The sequence below is a fragment of the Triturus cristatus genome, chromosome 12 (assembly GCF_964204655.1).
Source record: "Triturus cristatus chromosome 12, aTriCri1.1, whole genome shotgun sequence".
NCBI lineage: Eukaryota > Metazoa > Chordata > Amphibia > Caudata > Salamandridae > Triturus > Triturus cristatus.
Window position 1 is genome coordinate 782,008,447 of NC_140595.1, and position 12,566 is coordinate 782,021,012.

Consider the following 12,566-nt stretch of genomic DNA (forward strand, 5'->3'; position numbering starts at 1 on the left):
GTGGCAAGACTGGGACTAAACTGAAGGTCCCTTTGGAACCGCTCCCGGTGGTCGGGACCCGTTTTGAGCAGGTCGGAATCGACATTGTTGGACCGTTGGACCCTCCGACCTCAGCGGGACACCGGTTCATTTTGGTATTAGTGGACCACGCCACTCGGTACCCGGAGGCTATTCCTCTGAGGACCATCACTGCACCGGTGGTGGCGCCGGCCCTGTTGGGGATTTTTACCCGTGTGGGATTCCCCAAGGTCGTGGTGTCAGACAGGGGCACAAATTTCATGTCGGCCTATATGCAGGCCATGTGGAAGGAGTGTGGGGTGACCTATCGGTTCTCCATTCCTTACCACCCCCAGACTAACGGGCTCATAGAGCGCTTTAACAAAACCTTAAAGGGGATGATCCGGAGCCTGCCAGAGGACTTGAGGCGGAAGTGGGACGTCCTCCTCCCTTGCCTGCTGTTCTCCTACCGTGAGATGCCGCAGAAGGGAGTCAGGTTCAGCCCTTTTGAGCTGCTCTATGGCCACCCCGTTAGGGGGCCCCTCAGCCTAGTGAAGGAGGGGTGGGAGAAGACTTCGAAGAAGCTTCCCCATGATGTTGTCAGCTACATGCTGGCATTCCGCAGCCAGATGGCCAAGCTGTGGAAGGCAGCCTCAGATAATCTGGAGGCTAGCCAAGCCGTCATGAAGGAGTGGTATGACCGCAACGCTCGGACGGTAGAGTTGGACGCTGGATAGAAGGTGTGGGTCATGGAGCCTGGGGAGCTCAGTGCCCTCCAGGACCGGTGGACTGGTCCGTACGAAATTGTGGAGCGACGAGGCCAGACTACCTATGTCGTTGACTGGAAGACCCCCCGTCAGCCCCATCAGTGCTCCATGTCAACCGCCTGAAGACGCACCATGAACGATCTGAGCTTGCTCTCCTCATGGTGACGGATGGGAGCGAGGAGGAAGAGAGTGAGACTCTTCCTGACCTTCTGGCGGCCCAGGAGAAGGATGGATCGGTGGAGGGCATGATCCTCTCCCCATCCTTGACCCCAGAGCAACAGTGGGACTGCCGACAGGTGTTGGGGCAGTACGCCTCGTTGTTCTCCCTCACGCCTGGAATCACTCATTTGTGTACTCATGATGTGGACACAGGAGACAGCCCACCGGTAAAGAACAAGTCTTACCGGCTATCTGACCGAGTGAAGAACAGCATCCAGAGTGAGGTGGCGAAAATGCTGGAGCTGGGGGTGATCGAACCTTCCAGCAGCCCGTGGGCTAGTCCGGTGGTGTTGGTGCCTAAAGCGGCCTCACCGGGCACCACACCAGAACTGCGGTTCTGTGTGGACTACAGGGGATTGAACTCTGTCACGAAGCCAGACGCTCACCCGGTACCACGAGCAGACGAGCTGGTGGACCGGCTGGGAGCCGCCCGGTACCTCAGCACCATCGATTTGACGTCAGGGTACTGGCAAATTGCCATGGCCGATGGAGCAAGGGAGAAAACAGCGTTCTCCACCCCCGAGGGCCACTTCCAATTCAGAGTGATGCCCTTCGGGCTCAAGAATGCTCCGGCCACCTTCCAGCGGTTGGTGAACCAGGTGCAATCTGGCCTGGAGTCCTTCTCAGCGGCATATCTGGATGACATAGCTGTCTTCAGTAGCACCTGGGAGGACCATCTGCAGCACCTACAGGAGGTACTGCAGGCTCTGCAACGTGCTGGTCTGACTATCAAGGCCAGCAAGTGCCAGATTGGACAGGGATCTGTCATTTACCTGGGACACCTGGTGGGCGGGGGTAAGGTGCAACCCCTCCAGGCCAAAATCGAAACCATCATGGCCTGGGAGCCCCCCAAGACCCAAACTGAGGTCCGAGCTTTCCTCGGCCTCACTGGGTATTACCGCCGGTTTGTCAAGGGATATGGTACCATCGTAGCCCCCTTGACAGAATTGACGTCCAAGAAGCAGCCACGAAAAGTAATCTGGACGGCTGATTGCCAAGAGGCATTGGAGACTCTGAAGCACGCGATGTGCACTGCTCCGGTGCTTGCAACACCTGACTTTGCAAAAGAATTCATTGTGCAGACGGACGCCTCTGAGCACGGCATAGGTGCGGTGCTCTCACAACTCAACAACGATGGCCAAGATCAACCTGTGGCCTTTATCTCCAGAAGACTCCTCCCTCGGGAACAACGGTGGAGCACCATCAAGCGAGAAGCCTTCGCGGTGGTCTGGGCTCTGAAGAAGTTGAGGCCATACCTCTTTGGCTCTCACTTCCTGATTCAGACGGACCACCGACCCCTTCGCTGGCTCATGCAGATGAGAGGCGAAAATCCCAAGTTGCTAAGGTGGTCCATTTCCCTACAGGGGATGGACTTTCGGGTGGAACATCGGCCCGGAGTTGACCACGCCAATGCTGACGGTCTCTCACGGTTTTTCCGCCTTAGTGACGAGAACTCCCTAGAGGTTGGGTAGCTCTCCCCTCTTTCGGCTGGGGGGGACGCGTGTTAGACCTGTCAATCCTAGGGTGGTCTTTGCCCTTGCCTCATTTTTTCCACCCTCTTTTTCGTTGGTCTTAGGTCTCCGAGCGTCTTTCCATTGCTAATCAGTGTTAAGGTGCAGGTGCTCTCTTCCCCCAATATGGCTGCCACAGGCCCCTGCTACTGCGGAGTGGCCTTTTTAGTAGCACCCTAGTTGCCAGGAGCTGGCTGGGACCCTACAACATTGTTGCGATGCCAGCCCGCCTTTTTTTCTCCTATAGCTAGAGTGGGGAAGCTCCTGGAACCTGCTGGAACCTTCTAGAAGAAGGGTGGGGTTTACTTTTGCCGCCTTAGAGGGGGGTCACCTGACCTAGGGATACTTAAGGAAAGGAGCGAACATTTTTTGTCAGTTGGGGCGACACAGACCTGGGGGAACCTACGCAGGAGTTTTAGGCGGTAGGGCCTAGTCAGGGACATATGCCACTGAAAGTGACAGGGCTTAGGTGCTGCCTTTTAAGTTGAGTGAGGGAACCTGAACTAGCCCACTGATCTGGCCCAGCGGGAGGGGAACCCAGGGACAACCTACCAAGCCTGACTGAGAACTCCCTTCAGTCACCAACTCAATCTACCCCCCCCCCCCCCCCAAGGAACCAAACTACTAAGGGCGCCAGAACCAACAAGCGCCAAGAGGACCTTAAAATTTACCACAGAACTGCTGGGGGATCAACAAGGTATCTGCGCTGTGCCACTCCTGCGCTCCCTGACTTAACCCGGTGCTCCCTCCCTAGCTTGTTCTGCCACTTGCGTGTAGCCTGCCACCTCTTCACCTACCTGCCCCGGGCTGGGGCGTCACTGAGAGAGTAAGGGGGCGCCGGGCGCTGAACAAATCGCTTCCCCCCCAGCTACAGGCCAGCCCTTAATTTCTTCCACCCCCGTCGGGGATACCAAGAAGAATTGCTCACCGCTGCCGCCCTGGGCCGTGTAGCCTGTCGCCTGCCACCCTCGTGGCCCGCGGGGAAGACCGGGGCCCCGCCGCTGCCGTCGCAGCCTCAGCAACGCGGCCCTCCGTGAGGAGAGGGCCGCCGGGATTCGAGGTAGGCCTCGCAGCCACGCACTGGGGTCACGTGACGGGGGCGGACTGCCAAACGCCGCCCCCGCCGTCTGAGGAGTGTTGAGGAGGCCGCGCCCCCGCAGGCCGCGCTGGGATTGGCGGCTGCGGGCGCGCCTCCCCTGCCGACGACCCAGCTGGTTCTTGGTCCCCGGAGACTCCGCAGCGAGGTCTCCGCTGGCTCCGGACGACGCCGGGAAGAGTGTCGACTGGCGGGAGGAGGAGGGAGCCCCTCCTGACTGGGGAACCGGCACAAGGGCCTAGCGGAGGCCGAAGATACAGGTAATCCCCGGGGAGGAGGGCAGGAGGCCCCCCGAGGCCCAGAGCCCGCCCCTCCCTCGGGGAAATCTATCGTGGAGTGACTGGGCCCCCACCGCCACGGAGCGGGAATAAAACTGGGCCACGGCCCCCTTAACGAGGTACCTGACTTGAAGGACCTGGTGGGGATCCAAGGATATCACCAAGAACGACTTCACCCCTACCTGGCGAGAAGTCATATTCTGGCTTGACTGTTGAAGAGTGGTCTCAAGGACCCCGCCTAATGCCCACAGGAAAAGCGATGCGTAATACTTCATTTGGTTAGAGCTTTGATGTCTGGCCCAGTGGTATGCAAAGGACAGCGCTAGAAGGAATTGCAGTGTCTAATGCTCAAAGGAATTGCCCAGTTTAGCGCTAATGAATTGCTATGTGCAGCGCTATGTTTAAATGCCATGTGTTGCAGCGCTATTGATTGGCTATGTGCAGCGCTATGCTTAAGTGTCATGTTTTGAAGCGCTATTGATTGGCTATGTGCAGCACTATGTGTAAATGCCATGTTTTGCAGCGCTATTGATTGGCTATGTGCAGCGCTATGCTTAAGTGCCATGTTTTGGAGCGCTATTGATTTGCTATGTGCCGCGCTTGGCGTAAACGCTGTGTTTGACGCTCCCCAGGATCACCAGGTGTCGCGCTTTGATTCAATGCCAGGTTTTGATGTTTTAATGAACTGCCAATCTCTTCCTAATGAAATGCTTTTGATCCTAATGTTGATCTAGATAAAACTGATTGGTTTTATTCAACCTACTGTGTGGTGTCAATTATTGCGTGCGTTTCCTGTCTCAGTGGATGTGTGTGCTGTATGGTCACTTTACACGTAAGCCCTTGGATGCCTACCTGCTTGCGCCACACTACCCCCATAGGGCCTGGTGACCCCCGGTCCTACAGAAAGAGATAATGATGAGACGAAAATTCGAAAGTGGAAAAAGACCATACCGACCATAAAAACATAGGCGCCGATTACGATGCTGTTTGGACACACGTCAGACCAGCATCATGGCGGAAGCAAGACAGCCCGACAAAGAGTCGGAGGTCCCGCTTCCCAGATTACGATCTGACCACCGTGTTGGCGGTCAGATTCTGTATTTTTTCAATTGCAGCTTGTGCTGCAGCTCGCAGCACAAGCCGCAATGGAAAAAATGCAGATATTACACATTCCTACACTGTATGGTAGGCACCATGTAGTGCCTGCCACATGGTGGAGGGATGTTTTGGGGGGTGCCCCCCCCAGGCCACATAGTGGAAGGTCAGGGGGGCAAGGGGCCCTGCTAGGGGCCCACAAAGTCACTTTCCGCCTGCCTTTTTATGGCGGGCAGACTGCCATGAAAGGGCAGGCGGAAAGTGAAATTGTAATCCAGATGGCAGGGCCAAGGCTGGCTCCACTGCCATTTGGGATTACATTTCCAACCACTGCCCTGACGGGCTCCATGAACCCGCCAGGAGTGGAATGGTATTCCCCTGGGGGTTTCCCTCCAACCGCCAGTATCGTAATACAGCTGTCAGACGGAAACCTCTGATGTCAGCAGAAAGCCTCCGACGAGTTGTCGGATGGCTTTCTGCCCAACATCATATTCCTAATGTGGCCCATATTGGCTAATGGAAGGGAATTTGAAGAAAAATGAGGATAGCTAAGATGTTGAATGGGTCCATGAATTGAATATACACATGGATGAAAGAGGTCAGAGTGGCCTCCAGAAAAAAATCGAAATTCTGTCCTAATTATTAGCAGGAAATAAAATTTGTCTGTAACAAAATACCTATAAATGAGGCACATTAAACGGCACATATAAGGCAATGTAAGTCTTCATAGTAACAGACAAATTAAAATAAATATACTCAAGGGATCTTGATGGAAAACTCTTGCCTTAAAGGAATTAGAAACTCAAATATAAAGTAACACGTTACTTAAATAAGATCTATTATAAAATAATTATAATTTTGTAACTCAGTAACTTAAAGTATTGCATAGTAAGTACTGAACATACTGCATTATAAAGTAATAACTAAACCTATTGTCTCATACTTCAAACTTTTAAGCGTAGGTTACTGAAACACTCCACACACACACCCACCCACCCTCTCAAAGACACACAACACATACAAACCCAAATATAACACATTTTAGATCTTCCCACACCCTTTTCCTCTGTCTGTCTTTTTCCTTTTTCATCCCCTCTTTCTGTCTCACACACACACGCACACACACAGCAGCGTTACAAAGATTAATCACAGGAGCTGTTCCAGTCCTCCATCGACTTTGGACTATGCCCCTTTTAGTACGTGTATACTTATCAGAGCAAATTACACGTCAGCTTTATGACATGCAGGGGAACAATGATGGATTTGTGCCACACGAGCCTCGCCACACCTGTCTTACATATAAGAGCAAATACAACTTGACCTGTCCCCTGTCAAGCAAACCTGAACATAACAGCCCCTGGAAGCACCCCCTGCACCAAGAAGGAGTCAATTCTTGCTAAGCAGAGGATTGACCACCAGATCAGATCCTTCAGTCCCGGCACCCAGGAGGAATCAAGCCTTGCTCCACAAAGGACTGACCACTTGATCATCTCCTTTACTCCCTGCACCCAGAGGGAGCCAAGCCTTGGTCCACAGAGGACCGACCGCTTGATCATCTCCTGCAGTTTCTGAACCGGTGAACGCAGAAATCTACATTCAACACTTACCTTCCACAAACGGTCTTCTAGACACTCTTGCCAGGAAGCAGCGCCCTTTCATCCCCAAGCTTCGCCCAAACCCAGCGAGGAGAAGTATACAGCGCTAGTTGAGCAAGAGTTGCCAGACAGGGCGTCTTACCAGCAGAATATTTCTATATGTGGAATGGCAAAATTATTGGTTCTAATCTTTCTTAGTAACAAATAACTATAAATGTTTGTGGATCACACCTTCGCCTGTTTCGCTAGTTCCCACTCAAGAAGAGACACTATCTACAGAAGCGTGGCCTTGTGTAGATTTGCACACTTTGCCATAAACACAAAAGGATGCGGACGGTTAAACACCTGGCTTGGTTACTGTTGGTGTATGGAATCGCCACTGTGTACTACACAGTGTACAGGATGACACAGCTTCAGAGACAAAAACTGGGCATTTGCAAGAGGTAAGTAGTCTTTTGTCAAATTATGGTTTTGTTGATATCTGGTTTGGAGCCCACAGTGTAGCAGATTAACTTAAAATAGAAGTTTTTTTTAAAGCTACTTTTATAAAATGCACTAAAAGTATTTAGTTTCTTAGCAGTTAATTTGACTGTGTCCTGTTGACTGCTACAGAGCCCTGAGTTAACTGGGCAAAGAGTAGCCGCAACTATCCAGGGGAATCAATACTTAACTAAATCGAGGAACAGCATGTCACACAAGGAGATTTTGTTCTAATATGCTGGCAAGAGGCGGAGTTAAAGGCGCAAACCAACCGGTGCTTTTAGCTTCTTCAGGACGCTTCAAAGTCCAGAAAAGTACCCAACAAATCCTTAAATATGAGCGAGAAAGTTAGACTTCCACTGATTGCATTTGTTTTTGAAATGATGTGTAGTCTTTTGTTGATTAGAAGAAGATTTATTCTTGGATACAAAGAGTCGTCCCTTATGCTACCAGGACAGAGATCGCAACTGACAGCACAGAACATTGGATACGGAATCTTTCAACACTCTGTATGACCTAACAGAATTCCACGTGTAACTTAATAACATGACATCACCACACTTCCCCCCTTAAATAAAACAACTTTTTCTTTAAACAATAAAAAAAAACAATTATTGACAATTATACAAAATCTTGTAAATTACGAGGTCTAGAACGAATCCTAATGCTTTTCCTAACACCATCCCCTCTTGAAACATTTTGATTGCATTTGCTAATGTCAGAAGAAAAGGAAGGATCTTTCGCTATGCGAGAAGTGCTCCACCAATTACCATTTGACAATTTTACAGCATTTTTACGTACATCTACAATTTGTTGTGGCTCATGGAATTTAGTAAACCCTTTTCTTACAGAAACTGGATTCTTGACTCTAACCCAATCTCCAATTGATAATCTATGAGACTCTTTTTTACTTGAAGATTGACAAAATTTAGATGACATTTCACATGAGGTCTTCCATGCAGACTCCCATAAACATTTCATATCACAACCCTGATGATAAGATCTGACCATCCAGAAAGGATACACTTGACTAGATGCTTTTCTGCCCCGCATAAGTTCAAACGGTGAATAGTTTGTAGCAACATGAGGTGATGTACGATACGACCATACAAGATCTTTAACAGCTTGAAACACACAATACCTAGATCTGAAAGCTGCTTGTACACATTCTACCACAACTCTATTAAATCTTTCTGTCTTACCATTACTCTGTGGATGATATAAAGGAGTTCTAGTATGTTTTATGCCACATGAATCTAAAAATGTGGTCATTTCATGTGACACAAATTGCACTCCGTTATCTGTGAGAATTTCTTCTGGACAGCCTTCTCTAGCAAAAATGTTATTCAAACAATTAATAACACTTTTTGAGTTTGGTGCAGAGATGGGCTCAACTTCAACCCATCTAGATAGATGATCAATAATGACTAAGAAATACCTTGAAGAAGAAGGAAGAACATGAAATGGACCAAGAAAATCCATTCCAATTTTTTGCCACGCTCTACTGGGAGGAACAACAGGAGACTCAACAGTACCCTCGAGTACTAACACTTTATCACTGGTGTTGCATCGTGAACAATTTCTAACCAATGTATCTATTTGAATATCCATTCTAGGCCACCAAAAATCACTCCTGACCTTCCTTTTAGTAATAGTTGACCCAAGATGACCAGAGTGCGCAGCCAAAACAATTTTATCACGATAAATACTAGGAGGAATGAGTTTGTCACCCCTAATTATCTTACCACCTTCTACTGAAAGTTCACTACTGACTTTCCAAAACATTTGAAGTTCAGGTGACAAACACTTCTCTTTCGGCCATCCTTTTTTAATCAAAGATGCAACCTCTTTTAAAATCGGATCTTTATCAATCTGTATAATCCAATCTTCCTCTGCAAATGATAAATTCTCTTGACCAATAAGAGCTACAAAACATTCCTCAACCTCATTTTCCCAATCTTGATCATCCAGCTCTGAAATAGGAAGTCTCGACAAACAGTCAGCTCTACAATTTTTCCCTCCAGGAATGTATTCTACACTAAAAGTGTATTCAATGAGTTTTGTTGACAACCGTGCTATGCGTGCAGTGGTACGTTTGACATTTTTACCAGAAAGAATGTCCACAAGGGGTCTATGGTCAGTTTTTAAAATAAAAGATCTACCCCAAACATACTGTTTACATTTTTCCACACTCCACACACAGGCCAAAAGCTCTTTTTCAATCACAGAGTACTTCCGTTCAACCGGACGAAGAGTCCTGGAAGCAAAACCAACTGTATATTCCTTCCCACCAGCATACTGTGAGAGAACTGCTACTAAACCATAATCAGAAGCATCAACGGTGATAACAGTCTGATTTCCCTCTTTAAATGCTTGCAAGGCAGGTGCTTTAACAATATGATTTTTGATGGCTTCAAAACCCCTTTGACATTCTTCAGACCATTCATAATTTGCACCTTTCTTAAGTAGTGCCCTAAAACACTCAGTAGTCTTCGCGAAATCTTTCATAAACTTTGAATAAAATTCACAGAGACCTAAAAATGACATTAGTTGTTCCTTGTTTTGAGGAGATGGAGCCTCAACTATACTTTTAATAAGGCCTGGTCTGGGTCTAATTCCTTGCTCTGAAATGACATGTCCTAAATACTCAATTTCCCTTACTTTGAAAACGCATTTACTCTTTTGCAAAGTGACGCCTCTACTTGACAAAACATTAAACACTCTATCAATCACAACATCATGTTCAATCTCATTTTGCGAAAAAATAAGGATGTCATCTTGAAAAACCACTACGTTGGGGTCATCACTAAACATTTCTGTCATTAATCTCTGAAATATTGCTGCAGCTGAGGCAAGACCAAAAGGAAGATGACAAAATTGAAATTCCCCATCAGGAGTAACAAACGCTGTCAGATGTCGGGACTGAGGATGCAATTCAACCTGATGGTAAGCAGCTTTGTGAACCACGAAGAATTTCCTACTTTAGCGATAAGATCTTCAATACGCGGAAGAGGAAAACCATCAACCCAAATTGCTTCGTTGAGACTCCTCAAGTCAACACACATCCTCAGTTCTCCAGATCTAGTGAGAAGCTTCCTTGTTGATGACAATCAACGTTGTGTTCCACCCCACTGCTACGTCAAGACGTTCCTACGGAAGAACTCCGAGAATGAGGAGTTCGGAAGAAGAAGAATGACGTTCGGAAGAATGCCTGTGACTGGAAGGCTGGTGAGTCGCGCGGAAGCTTTCAAATGATGCTCGAGCTCGAGCAACGTAAAGCGCGACACTTAATTAATAATATTATGCTCGTATAATATTATTTACAAAATATCCATCAAACTGTGTCCCATGTATTGCGCGCTTTAGATAGAGTGCCGACTCTGAATAAAGTTCAAAGGGGGACGACTCTCTGTTTTAGCTCGGGCTTTTTCACTCCGTTTCAAAGCCAAGGTGCCCCAAAATGTAAAACGTGCTGTTTCAAAGCCAAGTTGTCCCAAAATGTAAAACGTGCCGTGGAGACAGGATGAAGAAGAAAACAAAAACTTACTCACTGTAGAAAATCGAGTTCAGTAAATCAGGATACGCAGTACCTGAACACCAGGAGATCAAAATTGGCACCTTGTAGTACAACGATGGCTTGTAGTCCGTAATCCCATCCTCTGTCGCCAATGAAATGATGTGTAGTCTTTTGTTGATTAGAAGAAGATTTATTCTTGGATACAGAGAGTCGTCCCTTATGCTACCAGGACAGAGATCACAACTGACAGCACAGAACATTGGATACGGAATCTTTCAACACTCTGTATGACCTAACAGAATTCCACGTGTAACTTAATAACATGACATCACCACAGTTGTCTTTTTGGGTGGTGCAGGATGTACAGAAGACGAGGACATAGGTACGATGCTAAACGAGTCTTTCCAACTTGTTCTGTATTTACCACCTGTTCCTTCACTTCAGGCATCGAATGCTCCTCCCCTCACTTCCTGTCCTGTCCCTGGGCAGGGTGTGGTGTGCGGTGGCCTGAATGTAAAGTGGGGGCCACTCGGCCCTCACGCCCACATGGCAGTGCGGCGCCCCCCCTCCCCCGGCCTTTCGGTGTTGGGGGTGTGTCGCGGGGCGATGACGCGCGCGGCGCGCCCCCAGCCCCGATAGGTTGATGCCTCCTCCGTGACCCGGAAGCAGGTTTTCAGCTTCCGGGGCAGGGGGGCGGGACGGCCGGGGGGCGGGCCTTCTGGGCCGACGTGCAACTCCCGATATAAGGCGCGGGGAGCGAGCTGGGCGCCCTCTTGCCCCTGGCTCGCTCCCCGCGTCTTCCGTGTGCCCCGCGCTTGGGGCGTGCTAATTTTTTCCCCACCCACCAGCCCTAAAACAAGCTACTGAACAATGCTAGTCAGGGGTGCTATTTAAGTTTGACATAGGCCTTTTTCCCGTTGAAAGGTAGGATTGGTTGTGGTTAGGTAGGAATGTTGTCTGTACTTAGGCCTTTTTCCCGTTATACAGCTGTGATTATGTTATTAAAGGGGCAATATTGTGGGTACCTAGGCCTTTTTCCCGTTATATAGCTGTGATTATGTTGTCATTAAAAAGGTAATATTGTGTGTACTTAGGCCTTTTTTCCCATTAGTACGGCATGCTGTGTATTTATATGGTTTGGTTTTAGTTTAGTGTAGTTGTCCTTTAGCGAGTTCTTTTTCCCTAGGTTCATCGTCGTATTTATTAGGGTTGGTCAGGCGGTAAGGTCATGATCGGTGAGCAGCAATTTAAGGTCCTAAGGGGGGCGTCACCATCCACGGAGGGGGCGGCCCAGGGGCAGGGGCCACTGGTCCCTCCTAGAACTTTAGGGGCAGGAATATCCGCTAGCTGCTAAAAATGCGGGGGAGGGAGTCACGCTTTCCTTAGGCTGGTAGCCACCCCGCACATACACCATGACGTCAGCATATGACGCAGAGTGTAAGGGCCCTCCTTGTTGGTTAAATGGAGTTCACGATGCCGACGGGGTAGGCGGTCCCCTGTCGCGCATGCGCACCTGTGGGTAAGGGCGTGGTTAGTAGGACTTGACACCAGTTAGCGACCTTGCCGTCCGGCCAGAAATGTTAGAATGCAAAATTCAGGCAGGATGTTAGATTCGGATAGGAAACACGCTTAATTAGACGTTTGTTAAGGTTAGCCTTTGATATTTGTCTACAATACTGTAAATCTAATGTCATGAATTTTGCTTATTCTTACATAATTGATGTAATCTTGATATTCATCCTTTTATTGTTTTGTATAATAAATACGGCCGGGGGATCCCTGACCCCCCGCCTTCCAAAGATAATTTGCTTATGTCAATCCTTCAAGGTGGTGTGGAAAGCTGGGAGGGGAGGGTAGCCAGTCACGGACCATGTGTGGACCTGGGAGGCCTGTCTCCTGCAGGGTTTCTGTGTCCTCACCTGACTCCTCCTCCTACCCCCCTTCTTAAAGAAACCCAACACATCCCCGAAATGAAAGGCTTCGTGTTCAAATGATGACTTCCTGATCAAGG

At 48.8% G+C, this 12,566-nt stretch overlaps 1 pseudogene across 1 annotated transcript in view; it reads left to right on the top strand.

Annotated features, from left to right (window-relative positions):
* Positions 1-6,750: 6,750 nt before the first annotated feature.
* LOC146782825 (alpha-2,8-sialyltransferase 8F-like) overlaps positions 6,751-12,566 on the top strand; it is a 302,891-nt pseudogene continuing 297,075 nt past the window's right edge. The window contains exon 1 of the transcript XR_014972319.1: positions 6,751-7,001. The product of XR_014972319.1 is annotated as an alpha-2,8-sialyltransferase 8F-like (transcript). The remainder of the gene's footprint in view (positions 7,002-12,566) is intronic.